Source organism: Lucilia sericata, unplaced genomic scaffold, assembly GCF_015586225.1.
Source record: "Lucilia sericata isolate MDLA Ls3-8-SP2 unplaced genomic scaffold, ASM1558622v1 Contig000158F_arrow, whole genome shotgun sequence".
Lineage (NCBI taxonomy): Eukaryota > Metazoa > Arthropoda > Insecta > Diptera > Calliphoridae > Lucilia > Lucilia sericata.
Genome location: NW_023994188.1, coordinates 344884 through 364592, shown reverse-complemented (window position 1 = coordinate 364592; position 19709 = coordinate 344884). Strand labels below are relative to the sequence as shown.

The 19709-nt window shown below is 31.4% G+C and overlaps 1 protein-coding gene across 5 annotated transcripts in view; it reads right to left on the bottom strand.

Annotated features, from left to right (window-relative positions):
• The window catches only part of LOC119601335 (myb-like protein P), a 139573-nt gene that overhangs the window by 35680 nt on the left and 84184 nt on the right, over positions 1-19709 (bottom strand). For all 5 annotated transcript variants that reach the window (XM_037952183.1, XM_037952186.1, XM_037952184.1 and 2 more), the window contains exon 4: positions 3024-3086. The gene's annotated coding sequence lies outside the window, so the exon portion shown is untranslated. The remainder of the gene's footprint in view (positions 1-3023; positions 3087-19709) is intronic.

Here is a 19709-nt window from a genome sequence, read left to right as displayed (position 1 = left end):
ATATTTCTGTTTAGCATTTGTTGTTCCATTTTATCCATACGAGTTTCAATTATGTTGATCTTCATTTCTTTTTGTTTGTCCTTGTCAGTAAGCTCTTTTACTTGAGTAACTAATGTAGAAAGCGTATCAGTTATTGTTGTAAGTGTGTTTTGAATTTGGCCTGTTATTTTAGAGTTTAATATGTTTACATTCGAAGAGAGTTCTTCGATTGCTGTATTTACTTTTTGCAATCCTATGTTAAATTGTTCAATATCAGACTGCGAGCATACTCTTGTTTTGGACGGGGTCAACGACTCCGACTCTTTAAATTTTTTTGCTTGTTCATTTTCCATCTCGTCATCACATCTCGCTTGCTTTTTGTTAGTATCATCATCATGTACAAAAGTTTGATACGTTGTGTTTGGCGATCGGCTACGCGGCTTGCAGTTTTGGCATTTCCACGAAGTTCTTCTCTCACCACACATGCTAAGATAAGTACTCTCTGATAGTGGAGAACAAGATGAAAAGTGATAATTCATGTTACAGTTGAAACACTTCACATAGTTTGTTGTTTTTATTACTTTTTTACACTGGTGACAGAGAACAGGTTGACTCATTTTGACACTCTTAGATTTTTATTGTTTGCTTAGTTTTCAAATATTTATGTTTTTTGTATTTATGTTTTAAATTTATAAATTTGAATAAAAAGTATATTTTAGTGATTTTGAAGAATTCTTTATTTATTTTCCAACAAATCCGTCAGCCGGCTAATTTAATATTATGATATTATCAGCTTGTTTGTATTTGAAAAAATATTTAATGCACTTTAAAGTACGTTTATAAGAGCTTTAGAAAAAACACGTCCGTTCGTATCAAGTACTACAACTGAAAAAAAAAAAGTTCAGTTCTAGTTCAGTTCTAGTTCAGTTCTAATTCAGTTCTAGTTCAGTTCTAGTTCAGTTCTAATTCAGTTCTAGTTCAGTTCTAGTTCAGTTCTAGTTCAGTTCTAGTTCAGTTCTAGTTCATTTATAGTTCAGTTCTAGTTCAGTTCTAGTTCAGTTCTAGTTTAGTTCTAGTTCAGTTCTAGTTCAGTTCTAGTTCAGTTCTAGTTCAGTTCTAGTTCAGTTCTAGTTCAGTTCTAGTTCAGTTCTATTTCAGTTCTATTTCAGTTCTAGTTCAGTTCTAGTTCAGATCTAGTTCAGTTCTAGTTCAGTTCTAGTTCAGTCTAGTTCAGTTCTAGTTCAGTTCTAGTTCAGTTCTAGTTCAGTTCTAGTTCAGTTCTAGTTCAGTTCTAGTTCAGTTCTAGTTCAGTTCAGTTCTAGTTCAGTTCTAGTTCAGTTCTAGTTCAGTTCTAGTTCAGTTCTAGTTCAGTTCTAGTTCAGTTCAGTTCTAGTTCAGTTCTAGTTCAGTTCTAGTTCAGTTCTAGTTCAGTTCTAGTTCAGTTCTAGTTCAGTTCTAGTTCAGTTCTAGTTCAGTTCTAGTTCAGTTCTAGTTCAGTTCTAGTTCAGTTATAGTTCAGTTCTAGTCAGTTCTAGTTCAGTTCTAGTTCAGTTCTAGTTCAGTTCTAGTTCAGTTCTAGTTCAGTTCTAGTTCTAGTTCAGTTCTAGTTCAGTTCTAGTTCAGTTCTAGTTCAGTTCTAGTTCAGTTCTAGTTCAGTTCTAGTTCAGTTATAGTTCAGTTATAGTTCAGTTCTAGTTCAGTTCTAGTTCAGTTATAGTTCAGTTCTAGTTCAGTTCTAGTTCAGTTCTAGTTCAGTTCTAGTTCAGTTCTAGTTCAGTTCCAGTTCAGTTCTAGTTCAGTTCCAGTTCAGTTCTAGTTCAGTTCTAGTTCAGTTCTAGTTCAGTTCTAGTTCAGTTCTAGTTCAGTTCTAGTTCTAGTTCAGTTTTATTTTTTAGGAGTTACATTCAGATTTACTAAATTGAGTATGTTTAATCCATAAATCTCGCTTTAAAATTTAATAGAAATTCCTTAAAAGAACTTTAGCACGCGCCCACTATAAGCAGCAGAACGTGCCCATTATTTATTCGGTACTTTTATGTGGCCTATTTCCAAAAATTTTCTTTGTAGTTTTTTTCTATGAGTGTATGTATGATCTATGTATGGGAAAGAGAAAAAATCTTTTTACTCTGCAGTTTGTTTGTTGTGGTTCCAACTTTGGTGGCAAATATTCCACGTGCATGCCAGTCGGTCAGAGCATTTTAATTTTGTTTCCCCATTATCCACCATAAAATTGGGTTGGTTGTTAGAGTTAACAAAAAATACTGTAAAAAACTTTGAGTTTTCAGGTGTATATTTGGTATTTTTTTAACCTCGCGTCCTAAATTTTATTTAGATTTTTATTCAATTTTTTACCTCATGCAATTTTTCAATTGCTTTTGCATTCCTTTGTGTTTTGTTGTCGAGTTGCGGCACTGCAGTTACACATCATTTCTAACCACCAAGCAGCAACACAGAATGAAAAAAACTTGGAAATGTTGTAAGTTAATTAAAAAAGTAGAATTATACAAACAAATTTCGTTTTGTCAAAGAGGAATGAAAAATAACCTTTTTTGTCGGTTAAAACAGTTAGACAGTTGTATGTAGTTGCTTTCTAGTGCTGAATGAGGAATTAAAATAATGAGGATTTAATTTATATAGTGTATGCTTTTGGCGCCAACTAGAAATTAGCTTAAAAAAACTTGCAAACAGTCTGTTTGTATTTGGGTAAACAGAGAATATACAAAAGCCGCCAGCAAATTAAGAAAAGTGAAAATTTTTTAACTTTTAAAGGTGAATGTTGAAATATAAGGAAGATTAGGAGTTAAATGTAGTACTTGACTAAATAGTTTTGGTATAAAACTGAATCTCTCAGTTGCAGTTTTCATCAATTAAGTTTTAGAATAGTAATTTAAACATACAACTGACTATACTCTACATTACCTGGGATGTGTAAAGTAAACAACTAATTTAGGTTTTTATAACTTATAAACTTTTAAAAATCATTTGCCCTTAAACGTAAACTCAAATAAAATGATGAATACATTATATTAAAAACGAAAACTTACCATATCGTCTGCATTAGAGCGTTTTGGGTACAACACGTCCTAATCACAAAGATTATTCAGTTTCTGCAACAAGACAAGACACATTAAAAAATAAATTTTAATATAAATAAATGAATAAAATAAATAAAATTTAACTTTAATTAAGTTTCTTCCAAACCGAAGAAAGATACAGCAAAGAATTGTAGACAAAATATATTTCCATTTTTTGCATGTAAATAAACTTCAACAAACTTTAAAAACAAACAAAAAATATACAAAAAATGTATTTAAGGAAAAACTGAAAAACACTAGATAAAACTCGAATGTTTACCATTTCAACACTTGTTAGTGTTTGTTGGCTCCAAGAAAAAATAAATATAGTTTAAGAAAAACTAAAGAAGGCAACCAATGCGTTGTTGCAAGTTGCAATGTCTCAGCTGGTTAAAAGGAATAAGACAGAAAATAGCAAAAGGAAACTTTTTCAAAAGCATTACAAGTTTTTCGTTTCGCTGTTAAACACTTTATTTATTTTTTCTTCTTCTTACTTTAAGATGAAAAACTGTTAGTTGCAGTTAAAACAAGTTAGAGTGCTATATTCGGCTGATCGGAATCTTAAATACCCTCCACCACCTACTTTTATATATATACTATGTTTTTTGATCAAATATTTGTAGAAATAAGTTTTCTCTTGTCTTAAATAGAAAAACCCCAAGATTTAAACAGCTTAAATCTGTTACAATTGCGAGATATATTGAACATTACAAACGCCGTTTTCTTCTATATTTTTATAGCGCCCTAAGATATGCTTTATCGATATTTAATAATGCATGTATGCATGTGTGTCAAAGATTTAAGGATTTTCAAAATAAATATAATATTGTTCTACATAAATTGATAATGCAACTAGTTAAATACGGTTTAAGTGATTTTCGGGACAGGGGAGATATAACAAATTATAGAACGATCGTAAAAAATTCTTTAAGCTAAATTTATCTACATAAAAGCTATATTGCAGTCAAATTTTGTATTTATATCGCAATTCGGAAAGGAAAATTGTATGGGACCGATCGCACCCATGTTAGAACCGATCGTGAAAAAATCTTGAGATATAATTTTTGTATAAAAAACTAATATTTATTCCAAATTTTGTATCAAGAGCTTTATTTCGTAATGAGTAATGTGCGTTTAAGAGATTTTCGTAAGAGCATGGGAGCTATGATCAATTATGTATATAAATACAAAATTTTGGCTAAATTCTGTATCCTCTCTATCTATATCCTTATTTGGTAATGAATATTATTCATTTGAGTGATTTTCTGGAGGGCACCTGTATGGGAGCTATGACCAAATATGGACCGACAGTGAAACAATTTTATAGTGTAATTTATATATATAAGAGTAATGTGGTAATGAGTTATGTGCGTTTAAGTGATTTTCGGGAGGGGACCTTGTATGGGAGCTATGACCAATTATGGACAGATCGGAAAAATTTTTCATAGTAATATTTTTGTATATAAGAGCAATACTTATACCAAATTTTATATGGATATCTTAATTTAGTAATGAGTTATGTGCGTTTAAGTGATTTTCGGGAGGGGTTCTTTTATGGATGCTATGACCAATTATGGACCGATCGGAAAAAAATTCATTGTAATATTTCTGTATATAGGAGTAATACTTGTACCAAATTTGATATGGATATCTAAATTTAGTAATGAGTTATGTTCGTTTAAGTGATTATCGGGAGGGGACCTTGTATTTGAGCTATGTGTGATTTTGTTAAGATATCAACATTCTGACGGAAGTTATTAACAAAAAAACTCATTTTCCGGGACTATGTACTTTTGTATGGGAGGCATATGAAGTTGTGGACCGATTTCTCCAATTTTCAACAGAACTCAAGCTCTCATTAAGAAACGAAAGTACAGTGCACACGCGGTAACGTGAACTAATTAAAACCAAGGGAGTTCATGTTAGCGAAATTGTTCACGTTAGCGATTGTCAAATTTCATGAAAAAAATATGAAATTTTAATTTATAAATCTGTATTTTACACACTTGAGCGTGATATTCTTTTATTATTATTTATATTATTATAATATAAAACTAAAATTTTATTAAAATCCATTTTCTTTTAACATTAGACCACTTACAGGCCAATTCCTATCACGCATTCGGAGGAACCAACGGTAAAGAATTTTTTCATTAACTGGAAGTTCTGATGATTTTAAAGTTTGTCTTTTTCCCGGTCCTTGGTATGTGTTGTTTGCACAACTCAAAATTGCTTCTTTTTATACCCTACACCACTTTAGTGGGGAGGGTATATTGTGTTTGTGCTGATGTTTGTAACGCACAAAAATATTGGTCCTATACCCACCTTAAAGTATACCAATCGGCTTAGAATCATTTTCTGAGTCGGTTTAGCTATGTCCGTCTGTCCGTCCGTCCGTCCATGTAAACCTTGTAATCGAACTACAGGCCGCAATTTTGAAGATAATTGAATGAAATTTGGTACATGATCTTCTATTGTCCCAGGGACAAACCCTATTGAAAATGGTTAAGATCGGTCCATTATTTCACCTAGCCCCCATACAACTGTACCCCCCAAAAAGGGTTGTAAACATTGTAATCAAACTACAGGTCGAAATTTTGGCGATAATTCAATGAAATTTGGCACATGATCTTTTATGGTACTGTAGACAAAGCCTATTGAAAATGGTTAACATCGGTCCATTATTTCACCTAGGCCCCATAGAATTGAACCCGCCAAATAGGGCTTTTAAGTTCATAATTATGCTTAATATACTCTTATCTCGACAAAAAGCTGCAAAACCAAGTTCTATACTAGTCTTGATGACCCTGATAAAATTTTTAATTATAGGGCCTCATTTGACCCTTAGCCCCTCTAAAAAGCCCCATCAAAATTTTACTTAAATATCCACAGTTTTATTAAACTGTAAATGGCTTAAGTATATCTGAGGCAAGGTAAAATTCAACTTAAATGCTTTATTATGAAAACCACATCACATTTTATTCGTATACAGGTGTAGGGTAATATATGGTCGGCGTCGCCCGACTATAACTTCTTACTTGTTTATTTTTAATACTGCATATTGTTGACTTATACCCCATTTACACATACACGAAATCTATTAGATTTCATTTAAAATCTTTTTCCAAATCTAGACCGTTTACACTTACTATTCTTGACATTTAGGAAGATTTCATTTTTTCTAATATTTTTTGAAAAAGTGTGATATGAAAAATAAGAAGGAAAAATGGGATATTTATCAAAATTCCATTTAAAATAAAAAAATAGATATTTAAATATAACATTACCTTTTATTTTAGATTAACTTTTCATTCATGTTTTTCAATTTATAAAAATTTTGTCGACATTTTATTTTTTTTTTTGTTTGTTTTGTTTTCCTCTTTTTTCTTGTGTAGTGTCGTATTTTTTAGTATTATTTAGGAAAAAACAGGGTTGCATCACTAAAAACTATTAGATTTTGAGTAGATTTTAACGAAATCTAGTTACGAAGTAGATTTTGTTTTGTATGGGAAATCTAGTTAAAATCAAGTAGATTTGGCTCGAAATCTCATAAGTACTAGATTTCGTGTATGTGTAAATGGGGTATTAGCGACATTATACTTTTTTGATAAACTAGTCACACTTGTTCCTCTTTGCAAACAATCTAAAATGTCTGCCTTTTCTTTTAACTGCAAACATTTAGATTTTTTTTACACTCATAACTTCAAATTTCTTTGCCATATAAACAAAATAATTTAGGGGATATACATTCATTTATATAAGGAGATTCCAAAAATTTTAAAATTCGAATTTAATGAATGTATTTCAATGTTGTCTACATGCTTAGAAAACATATATTGTGAAAAAAATTGTTCACGTTATAGATCTTTCTGTGTTTGTTCACGTTACAGAGTAGTCAATGTAAAAAACATCTTGTTCACGTTAGGCGGTGTTCACGTTAGACGGTGTTCACGTTACCGCGAGTGCACTGTATGATGATTTTCATGGAATTATATTGCAAGTTTTCGTAAAAATTACATCAGAATGTGTAAAAAAATTGTTTTTTTTTTTTTCGGAGTTGTTTTAAATGCTGATTCATAACTTTTTCCGATGTGAACCGATTTTGCTCATTTTCAATACCAAACAACTCAGGGTGGGTCTCAGATGAATATTTCTCGGCGTTACACACGGAATGACAAAGTTATATATACCCTATATAAAAAGGGTATAAAGAGTATGTATGTGAAAATATAAAGAAACTCAAATATTCATTCACACAGAAAAAATTAATACATAACTTGAATGAATTTTGTAATAAATTGAATGAATCGAACATGACTTTTTTTCCCCAAACCATTTTTATTCAGAATATTAAAAGTTCACAAAATGTATGAATTTGTACATTAAAGACTTTTTTTTTTGCTCATTTTTTTTGATTTTCATAAAAAATTGGAATAAATATCCGCGTTACCCATTAATATTTTCCATTTTTTAGAAAATAATCACATATTGGGGATTTTTTATGATAAATAAATAAAATGTTGGAAAACAAAATATGAAATAAAAAAAACATCAGCATATAGCTAAACATCCATTCTTCAGAATATGCTGCATGTTACGCGCATATTTCATTGTTTTCAATCTAAAAATCATAAAGAAATAAAAAATTTTCCAAAGAAAATTTCAAACATTTTTTAACAAATAGAAAAATATAAAGAAAATTTTTAATATTTTAAGTCAAGGCTTCTAGATTATGTTTAAAAATATAAAAATGAAAAAATTCATACAATTTAGGAACTTATTCTTAAATATTATTAACTTTAGTCAATGAAAGCAGTTCATAATATTTATGCTGGAACTTTTTTCTGTGCATAAGTATAAATATTTATTTGCATGTGTACAAGCGTTTTTTCCACTTTTTATTTGCAGTAAGTAACTCATTTAAACAAAAATGAATAGATACACATTAAAAAGTAAATTTACACCTCAGACTATAACGTAAAAAGTACTTTAATAAATGGCATTTTATTTTCTGAAGAAAAAGTTAAATATACAAATAAAATCAAACTTTTTCCTTAGAAAATAATCATGATAATAAATACATAAAGTAGATATGTAATATATTAGAAGTAGATTTGGATAAATTTCTGTTCTAGTTCTGTTCTAGTTCTGTTCTAGTTCTGTTCTAGTTCTGTTCTAGTTCTGTTCTAGTTCTGTTCTAGTTCTGTTCTAGTTCTGTTCTAGTTCTGTTCTAGTTCTGTTCTAGTTTCTGTTCTAGTTCTGTTCTAGTTCTGTTCTAGTTCTGTTCTAGTTCTGTTCTAGTTCTGTTCTAGTTCTGTTCTAGTTCTGTTCTAGTTCTGTTCTAGTTCTGTTCTAGTTCTGTTCTACTTATGTTCTAGTTCTGTTCTAGTTCTGTTCTAGTTCTGTTCTAGTTCTGTTCTAGTTCTGTTCTACTGTTCTAGTTCTGTTCTAGTTCTGTTCTAGTTCTGTTCTAGTTCTGTTCTAGTTCTGTTCTAGTTCTGTTCTGTTCTGTTCTAGTTCTGTTCTAGTTCTGTTCTAGTTCTGTTCTAGTTCTGTTCTAGTTCTGTTCTAGTTCTGTTCTAGTTTTCTGTAGTTCTGTTCTAGTTCTGTTCTAGTTCTGTTCTAGTTCTGTTCTAGTTCTGTTCTAGTTCTGTTCTAGTTCTGTTCTAGTTCTGTTCTAGTTCTGTTCTAGTTCTGTTCTAGTTCGTTCTCTAGTTCTGTTCTAGTTCTGTTCTAGTTCTGTTCTAGTTCTGTTCTAGTTAGTGCTGGTCTAGTTCTGTTCTAGTTCTGTTCTAGTTCTGTTCTAGTTCTGTTGCTAGTTCTGTTCTGTTCGGTTCTAGTTCTGTTCTAGTCTGTTCTAGTTCTGTTCTAGTTCTTGTTCTAGTTCTGTTCTAGTTCTGTTCTAGTTCTGTTCTAGTTCTGTTCTAGTTTCTGTTCTAGTTCTGTTCTAGTTCTGTTCTAGTTCTGTTATCTAGTTCTGTTCTAGTTACTGTTCTAGTTCTGTTCCGTTCTACTATTCTGTCTGTTCTCTAGTTCTGTTCTAGTTGCTGTTCTTTTTCTGTTCTAGTTCTGCTCTAGTTCTGTTCTAGTTCTGTTCTAATTATTTTCTTGTTCTGTTTTCGTTACATTTTTGTTCTGTTCTAATTAATTCTGTTGTAGTTCATAATGATTATTTCTTCATAAAAGACATATTTTAAAACTGCACTTTCTAGTTCCACACCATCCATTTAATTTTAAAATTTGGTAACATTTATATAGAAGATGATTTATATAGAAAATGTTGTAGTTCATAATGATTATTTCTTCATAAAAGACATAGTTTAAAACTGCACTTTCTAGTTCCACACCATCCATTTAATTTTTTGAATTTATTAAAATATATATAGATGCCAAATAAAATATCTAAAATAAATAATTTTCCTTTAGCATCTCGTTAAATATTACTTACATTAATCGTGTTACTTTTAACGTAACTTATGCAACATTATGTTGTCGTGTGGTAATACAACTAGATAAAAAATACAAGCTAGAAAAAACACGAAAAATAACGTTAAAATAAAGATAAAAACTCACTTTTGACATTAAAATTTCTTTAAAATATGCACAAGGGAACTGAAATTGAGAAATGAAGATAAAAGCCAGAAGAAAACTCACACTCAGCATGTTGTCGTATGCAGAGACGAAAATAAATAGTTTTGTGGGTAACGCCCGCAAGTGAATTTTGTCGCTCCACCTCCTTAAAGACTCTTAACGCAATCTAGATAACTAATACTTTTATTATCATCATACCCAGTCTCTTTGGTAATATTTCTATTACATATTAACTTTAGATATATTTACACTCTTAAGTATAATAAATGTGTTCGTATGCATATTATATTTGGGGTTGTATAGAATCACATCTCATTGCAGTTAGTTGCATTTCTGTACACTCTCAAGCCAACAAACAGCAATATTAATTCTACAATACCAACAAACTTCAGATCATCAACGCCACGAACTTATATTTTTACAATATTGGTTAAAATAAAGCTTATGTTTTTTTTTTTTTTTTTTGAAGATTGATTCTTATTTTATAATTGTTTATAATTTCATAGGAATATAAAGTAAGTTGTATGAATAATATTTGTATTACTTGACTTTAAAGAAGTAATTAATAATATCAATTGCAGTTATTTCGTTATACACTATGTCCTTTAACTAATACTAATAGGAACAAATTTCTCTTTTCTGGGATCTTAAATAAATACAATACACGCATTGGCGTTTTTAAAACTGCAGGGTTTCTTTGTATACAAAGTGGTATCATTTACTCTCACATGTATACATGTAGGGTCTGTTTAGTTTTCTTTTTCTCCTAGTAAACTTTTTTCATCTTTAGTTTTCTCTTCCATCCCCTTGTCATATCTTCACATAAGAAAATTGCAAGAAACATAAATTACAATATTGTTCAAATGATTTATAGGAAAATATGTCAAAGAGCAGTGTTGCCAATTATTGTTTTCTAGCAAACATATTTTAAAATAAGGCAATTATCTTTATAGGAAATATAATTAAACTAGAACTGACCTAGAACTGACCTAGAACTGAACTAGAACTGAACTAGAAGTGAACTAGAACTGAACTAGAATGAACTAGAACTGAACTAGAACTGAACTAGAACTGAACTAGAACTGAACTAGAACTGAACTAGAACTGAACTAGAACTGAACTAGAACTGAACAAAAACTGAACTAGAACTGAACTAGAACTGAACTAGAACTAGAACTGAACTAGAACTGATTTTGAATTGAACTAGAACTGAACTACAACTAAATTAGGACTAAACTAGAACTGAACTAGAGCCAAATTTAAACTGAACATGAACTGGGCTAGAATTGCATCAATTTTAACAAATACCTTATGTTATTAAAAATGAAAATTTATCTAAAATACTTTACATACAGAATTTACTCTCATATTTATCATGTGCTATTAAGTGTTTTTAAATAAAGATTTTATGTAAATCAATTACAATAAATGGATGAATCTTAAAATAGGAAATCTTGAAGACATCCTTACCCGACTATATGCACACTTAATTGTCTTTATGTATGTATATGTAAACATATGTATGTATGTGTGTATGTAGGTGCTTTGAAGGACAAAAGAATGTTTTAAACAAAAGCTTTACTAAATACAATACACTTTGTACTAATACTACATCAACCTGTCGTAAGATGATCATAATAATAATTTTGAAAATAATGATTATGAGGAAAATATGATGGGAATGAGTTTAGAATGTGATTGACAGCTATAAACAACATTCAAGGGGTGTGTATAACGTAATCATTTGCAAATATCATTGATAAAAATATAAATTTGGTCCCTATTCATTTCACTCAAGTGCTTGTTTCCCCTGGCTGCAGTTAAAGGTGTATACTGGACAAAAGGGTGACATTTATTTGATGTAAACTAAATACAGTTTGTTTTCGAATGCAATAACAGGATTTTCAAAATATAAAGTTGGTTCGGTTGTTGTTAATCTATAAATGTAAATGTTATAAAAATTTACGGTGTACTAGATTCTGTTAAGTAATATCTTAAATCCTAACTTGTAGTTATTAAAACAATTAGAATTAGAACACAAAATTACTTTCTTGAAAAAGACTTAAGATACTATGGAACTAAAAGTCATATGCATTTGTATGCTTAGTATGCAAATACCTTAAAATTATATCGACTTTTTCCCTACTCAATGCAAATTATCTGCAACCTTTTATACTTATCTGCATATTATCTGCATTACAATGTTGTCAAAAAACATTGATGAAAAACAAGAATGCTATTGCTGAATAAGTTATAACAACATTTCTCATGTAATTTATGTAGTTGCCAACAAAGTACACTTTTTGACTACTTCAGTTATTCGTGCATGCATGCATTTGAAATTGACTGAAGTAGTAGTAGTTGCCATAGTATTGCGACAAGTTTTTTTGATACATACATATTTAAAATTTTTGAGAACATCATTTTCATAAAATATTTTTGTTTTTGTTGTTCTTTTTAAGGTATTTTTATGAAATACTGCAGATTACTTCTGAATGTATACTATACTAAGTTGAAGATATTAACGAGGCTGTTTAACCAACCGTATTTCAGTTCTAGTTCAGTTCCAGTTCTAATTCAGTTCTAGTTCAATTCTAGTTCAGTTCTAGTTTAGTTCTAGTTCAGTTCTAGTTCAGTTCTAGTTCAGTTCTAGTTCAGTTCTAGTTCAGTTCTAGTTCAGTTCTAGTTCAGTTCTAGTTAAGTTCTAGTTAAGTTCTAGTTAAGTTCTAGTTCAGTTCAGTTCAGTTCTAGTTCAGTTCTAGTTCAGTTCAGTTCAGTTCAGTTCTAGTTCAGTTCTAGTTCAGTTCTAGTTCAGTTCTAGTTCAGTTCTAGTTCAGTTCTAGTTCAGTTCTAGTTCAGTTCTAGTTCAGTTCTAGTTCAGTTCTAGTTCAGTTCTAGTTCAGTTCTAGTTCAGTTCTAGTTCAGTTCTAGTTCAGTTCTAGTTCTAGTTCAGTTCTAGTTCAGTTCTAGTTCAGTTCTAGTTCAGTTCTAGTTCAGTTCTAGTTCAGTTCTAGTTCAGTTCTAGTTCAGTTCTAGTTCAGTTCTAGTTCAGTTCTAGTTCAGTTCTAGTTCAGTTCTAGTTCAGTTCTAGTTCAGTTCTAGGTCAGTTCTAGGTCAGTTCTAGGTCAGTTCTAGTTCAGTTCTAGTTCAGTTCTAGTTCAGTTCTAGTTCAGTTCTAGTTCAGTTCTAGTTCAGTTCTAGTTCAGTTCTAGTTCAGTTCTAGTTCAGTTCTAGTTCAGTTCTAGTTCAGTTCTCAGTTCTAGTTCAGTTCTAGTTCAGTTCTAGTTCAGTTCTAGTTCAGTTCTAGTTCAGTTCTAGTTCAGTTCTAGTTCAGTTCTAGTTCAGTTCTAGTTCAGTTCTAGTTCAGTTCTAGTTCAGTTCTAGTTCAGTTCTAGTTCAGTTCTAGTTCAGTTCTAGTTCAGTTCTAGTTCAGTTCTAGTTCAGTTCTAGTTCAGTTCTAGTTCAGTTCTAGTTTCAGTTCTAGTTCAGTTCTAGTTCAATTCTAGTTCAGTTCTAGTTCAGTTCTAGTTCAGTTCTAGTTCAGTTCTAGTTCAGTTCTAGTTCAGTTCTAGTTCAGTTCTAGTTCAGTTCTAGTTCAGTTCTAGTTCAGTTCTAGTTCCGTTCTAGTTCAGTTCTAGTTCAGTTCTAGTTCAGTTCTAGTTCAGTTCTAGTTCAGTTCTAGTTCAGTTCTAGTTCAGTTCTAGTTCAGTTCTAGTTCAGTTCTAGTTCAGTTCTAGTTCAGTTCTAGTTCAGTTCTAGTTCAGTTCAGTTCTAGTTCAGTTCTAGTTCAGTTCTAGTTCAGTTCTAGTTCAGTTCTAGTTCAGTTCTAGTTCAGTTCTAGTAGTTCAGTTCTAGTTCAGTTCTAGTTCAGTTCTAGTTCAGTTCTAGTTCAGTTCTAGTTCAGTTCTAGTTCAGTTCTAGTTCAGTTCTAGTTCAGTTCTAGTTCAGTTCTAGTTCAGTTCTAGTTCAGTTCTAGTTCAGTTCTAGTTCAGTTCTAGTTCAGTTCTAGTTCAGTTCTAGTTCAGTTCCACTTTACCATACGACCCTCGTTTGTAGATATTTTTGCCAATGAATGTATCAATTTTTAGTAGTATCTTTACTCTTAAGCTTCAAGTCTAAGGTTATTTGGTTAGTTGCCAACATTTTGTTTGCAAATTGCAACACTTTAAATACATGCATACAAAGTACTACGAAACTACATATACATATGTATGTATACATGGTACACCTAATCGTAGCCCTGTAGTTATTGTAATTGACAGGTGGCCGAGTACAAGAGTTATTCTACTATTAAGCATTACCCTCGATTAGTGCCTTGTATGCTTGAAAATAAAGCAACTGACCCCACATGGAAATATTTCAAAGTACAATAGGTGCTATATACTAACATAACAACTGCAGGGTGAAATTAAATGGCTTTTGCATGAGTGTGAATAAATTTGCGTATTTGCGTATGTACGGAATAAGGTCAAATAATTTCATCTCTCGAGACATGAGACATTTCTTTGATCCTATCTCTTCAGTTAGCCCCACTTTTCACATTTACGTCTGCTTCCCAGTAAAAAACAATTGGGTATTTTATTGTGTTGTTGTTGTTATTGCTACCACTTTATTGTTATTTTTTGTTTCCTTTTCGTCCTTACTTTACAATACAGTTTTCTGTTTGTTGTTATTTTCGTCGTAGTATATCATCATTTATGCTTTTTGTATGCACAAGTGACTTATGTCAATTGATTTAACTTAAATTGTTCGACACAATAACAACAAAAGTGATCGAGGCATCATGGCATGTTTCAAAATCTTGTGTAGTTAGGCCATTAGCCTGTCCCCCAGCAATTCAATTGCATTCATACCATTTCACAGGAAATATTCTATACAATTTTTTTCGCATTCAAAGTGGCTTGGATTTCTTTTTTTATTATACGCCTACAACAAAGAAGGTGGGTTTATAGATTTTGTCATTCAGTTTGTAACACATTAAGATTAGTGGAACATATATACATATACTTACATATGTATGTATACTTATGTATATGAAAATGAATTTGTGTTTGTATGTAAGTTTGTTTAGACTCTAAACGTCTATAGTATAGACTCTATACGGATTTTTCTGCAACTTTTTACAGTGTATTTCTGTATGTCTGAAAGGAACTATAGGCTACTTTTTAGTTCAAAATTTCAAGTGAGCGAGGTGCCACGCCCACATACAAAATAAATATATATTAAAAGTAATCTCTGAAACTAAGTCATAAATGGGCAGACTAATTAAAGCGGGCGTGTCACCTCCCCTACAAGCAAATTATATAAGTATTAGTAGAGTAATGTTTGAAGTTTTAATACAGAAAAATATACTATATAGATGTCAAAAAGTACTGAAAAAAAGGTTAAAATCGATCGTCGAGAACCGATTTTACCGGTATATATATTTTGGTGGTGGGTACATAATATTCGTCACAAATGAATAAATCACTCTTACTTTTTCTTTTTTACTTAGGGTGGGTAAAAATTCGTTCGTATTTCACAACAATTAGTTTCAAGGTGGATTATTCTTCAGTTGCTTTTTGTTCTTTGTCAAGGAACTAAGATACAATAACAATAACTATAACAAAAAAAAAAGAACAAAAAAAAAAACAACAAACAATTGTGCTTTCAAGAAGATCAAATGAGCCTATGAATGGAAAAAAAGTCAATTAACTTTTGTTCATCCATGCACCTTAAAAATGCCGACCATGTCATTGGAAAATAAATTAAATGAAATTTAAATATTTAAAATATTGAAGTAATAAATGTTAAATTAAATTACGATTTAATTAATATAATTTTTTAAACTTTTATTCACAATTCCTTCTATCATAAATAACACTTTAATATTTAAATAAAAGGATATATGAATGTCATAGCAACACAATTTAAACATTTTTTATATTTACAAAATATACGAGAACAACGAGAAAATACATTAAAATTATATAAAATCAACAGAATCTATACACTTTCATATTTACATACATATGGAAAAATATTACACACATTTGAAAACAAAAAAACCTTGCAGTTCTAAATGACTGTTCTATTTTTAAAGTTATAATATAAACAAGTTTTATTTATCTCTGTATTACAAAAACTATATATAAATGTATGTGTTAAATGATCATTAACAAATTTTAGTGACTAAAAGCGATACATTAACTCCCTGTTAACTTGCTGGTACCTTAACAAAGTATACGTGAGTGTGTTCTTATGTAATCCCCAAACAATTTATAACATTTCAAAACAGTTTAAATATTGTTTTTATTTCCAGCATCCATCCCCATGATAGATGAAGTACATCATGTATAATTTTATTCTTTTTCTTTCATTATACCCTTCACCTTCGTGAGAAGGGTATATATAAGTTTGTCATTCCGTTTGTAATTTCTATAATATAATTTTCCGACCCTATAAAGTATATATATTCTGGATCCTTATAGATAGCGGAGTCGATTAAGCCATGTCCGTCTGTCTGTCCGTCTGTCTGTCTGTCTGTTGAAATCAGTTTTTAGAGGACCCCAGATATCGGCGAGATCCGAATCTTCAATAATTCTGTTAGACATGCTTTCGAGAAGATCGCTATTTAAAATCAGCAAAATCAGTCCATAAATGACGGAGATATAAGCAAAAATCCGAGACAACCTCTGAAAATTTCATTAAAAAAGACAATTTTTTCATGCTTTGATTATTAAGCAACAACAACAACACTGCTTATTCATTGAGTATTTCGTTTCACATGTTTGGATGGCTGTGTGTTTCATTGGCATGTGTATATTGTTTTTGTTTCTTGGTGAATTCAGTTTTGTATGTTTGGATGGCTGTGTGTTTCATTGCCTTGTGTATATTGTTTTTGTTTGTTGGTGTACAGTTTCGTTTGTTGGTTTTACTGCCTTGTGTATTTTGTTTTTTGAGTGTTTATTTCGTTTAGCGTTGTTGTTGTTCATTTTGTTTTGCTATTGCTATAATAATGATATAATCGAGAAAATTAAATATGTACATACATAAATTTAAATTTTATAACATTTATATTTTTTAAATACACTATGGTGAAGGGTATATAAGATTCGGCACAGCCGAATATAGCACTCTTACTTGTTTTAACTTAAAAATGTTAAAAAAAAACAACAAAAGTAAGTTACAAGAAAAATCTTCATTGTACTTGATAAAAGCAAACACACACCAGCTCTCCCTCATAAAAATATATCGTGAATGAAACGATATAAATCAAAGAAAGACTAAAAGGATGTAGAGAAAGTGGGTGGTATGTGTGTGTGTGTGACTGATAAAAACAAACACAGTTTGAAAACATTAGAACAAAATAATAGAAATATGTATTTTAAAACAACAAAATACATATGACATCTAAACAAAAATTAACACATTCATGCATAGAAAATTGTGTTTTAATAAAAGTGACGTCTAAAACAAGAAATAAACAATAGAATTAATTTAACTTCTACTCGTTCTTATATAGAGAGTCACTCCGGCAGCAGTGATTTTAACCAAAAATATATTACAATATATAGGGGCGTTTATAAGTGTGTAGTCTAGTCTATAGTCTAGTCTATAGTCTAGTCTATAGTCTAGTCTATAGTCTAGTCTATAGTCTAGTCTATAGTCTAGTCTATAGTCTAGTCTATAGTCTAGTCTATAGTCTAGTCTATAGTCTAGTCTATAGTCTAGTCTATAGTCTAGTCTATAGTCTAGTCTATAGTCTAGTCTATAGTCTAGTCTATAGTCTAGTCTATAGTCTAGTCTATAGTCTAGTCTATAGTCTAGTCTATAGTCTAGTCTATAGTCTAGTCTATAGTCTAGTCTATAGTCTAGTCTATAGTCTAGTCTATAGTCTAGTCTATAGTCTAGTCTATAGTCTAGTCTATAGTCTAGTCTATAGTCTAGTCTATAGTCTAGTCTATAGTCTAGTCTATAGTCTAGTCTATAGTCTAGTCTATAGTCTAGTCTATAGTCTAGTCTATAGTCTAGTCTATAGTCTAGTCTATAGTCTAGTCTATAGTCTAGTCTATAGTCTAGTCTATAGTCTAGTCTATAGTCTAGTCTATAGTCTAGTCTATAGTCTAGTCTATAGTCTAGTCTATAGTCTAGTCTATAGTCTAGTCTATAGTCTAGTCTATAGTCTAGTCTATAGTCTAGTCTATAGTCTAGTCTATAGTCTAGTCTATAGTCTAGTCTATAGTCTAGTCTATAGTCTAGTCTATAGTCTAGTCTATAGTCTAGTCTATAGTCTAGTCTATAGTCTAGTCTAGTCTATAGTCTAGTCTATAGTCTAGTTCTATAGTCTAGTCTATAGTCTAGTCTATAGTCTAGTCTATAGTCTAGTCTATAGCTATCGTATAGTCTAGTCTATAGTCTAGTCCTATAGTCTAGTCTATAGTCTAGTCTTCTAGTCTTAGTCTAGTCGTAGTCTATAGTCTAGTCTATAGCTAGTCTATAGTCTAGTTATAGTCTAGTCTATAGTCTAGTCTATAGTCTAGTCTATAGTCTAGTCTAAGTCTAGTCATAGTCTAGTCTATAGTCTAGTCTATAGTCTAGTCTAGTAGTCTATCTATAGTCTAGTCTATAGTCTAGTCTATAGTCTAGTCTATAGTCTAGTCTATAGTCTAGTCTATAGTCTCGTCTATAGTCTAGTCTATAGTCTAGTCTATAGTCTAGTCTATAGTCTAGTCTATAGTCTAGTCTATAGTCTAGTCTATAGTCCTAGTCTATAGTCTAGTCTATAGTCCTAGTCTATAGTCTAGTATAGTCTAGTCTATAGTCTATCTATAGTCTAGTCTATAGTCTAGTCTATCGTCTAGTCTATAGTCTAGTCTATAGTCTAGTCTATAGTCTAGTCTATAGTCTAGTCTATAGTCTAGTCTATAGTCTAGACTAGACTATAGTCTAGTCTATAGTCTAGTCTATAGTCTTGTCTATAGTCTAGTCTATAGTCTAGTCTAGTCTAGTCTATAGTCTAGTCTATAGTCTAGTCTATAGTCTTTTTTTTTAATGGGGTGCGGAATCTTCATAGATATGAATGATAATCCATTATGTGAGATTCAGCTATATTTTGCGCCACGTACTCACTAAACCGCCTTCCCATCGTCAACCGCAAAACCCCGCGGAACTGCCTTTAGGTATTACGTCGAGGGGATGGTAAGCATCTATGCTATCTCCACATTTAACGCATTTCTCCTTTGCTCTTTTCGACTTTTTTCCTCCAGTTGTAACAGCAGGTTTATATCGGTTATATAGTAATCATGATATCAATTACATTTCCAGGGTTAATATCATGTCCTACACCAACCTCTACTTCGCGTCTATGACCATCGAATCTACGACAAGTTGGACAATATGGTGAATCATCGTGCCCAAATTTATATAGATAACACCTATAGCCTCCATGGCCTGTCAAAAACTGAGTAAGGTGGTAGTTTACCTCTCCATGCTTACGCTCTACCCATTTCTTGATTACAGGTATGAGCATGTATGTCCATCTCCCCTTTTGACTATTTTCCCACCTCTCTTGCCAATTTCGCATTGTTTCGTTACGCTTCAATATCTTTCGCATACATGTATTCTCCGTGTCGTTATGTTCATACAATCTGTGTAGCTCTAATAAGAACAGCCTCTGTTTTATGGTCCACAAGTTCAAGACCTGCTTTCCTGAGCCACACTTTTATGGTTCGAATGGCGTCATTTGCGTACATTTCTACTTCGTCTAGGAAACGTGCCCTAACTACTATAGCGATATCGTCAGCAAAACCGATGATACTAGCTTCTTCGGGAATGTACGTTCTAGCACCCCGTTATACATTATATTCCTTAGGAGGGGACCTAATACCGACCCCTGTGGAACTCCTGATGAGGTTTTATAGTGTTGTACACCAATATCGGTTTCATAGCAGAGAATTCTGTCTGTGAAATAGTCACCGATTATCCTAATTAGGTAATCCGGAACCTCAAGATTTTTGATGGACTGCATAATCTGGTTCCATCCTGCGCTGTTGAATGCATTCTTTATGTCCAGGGTGATGATGG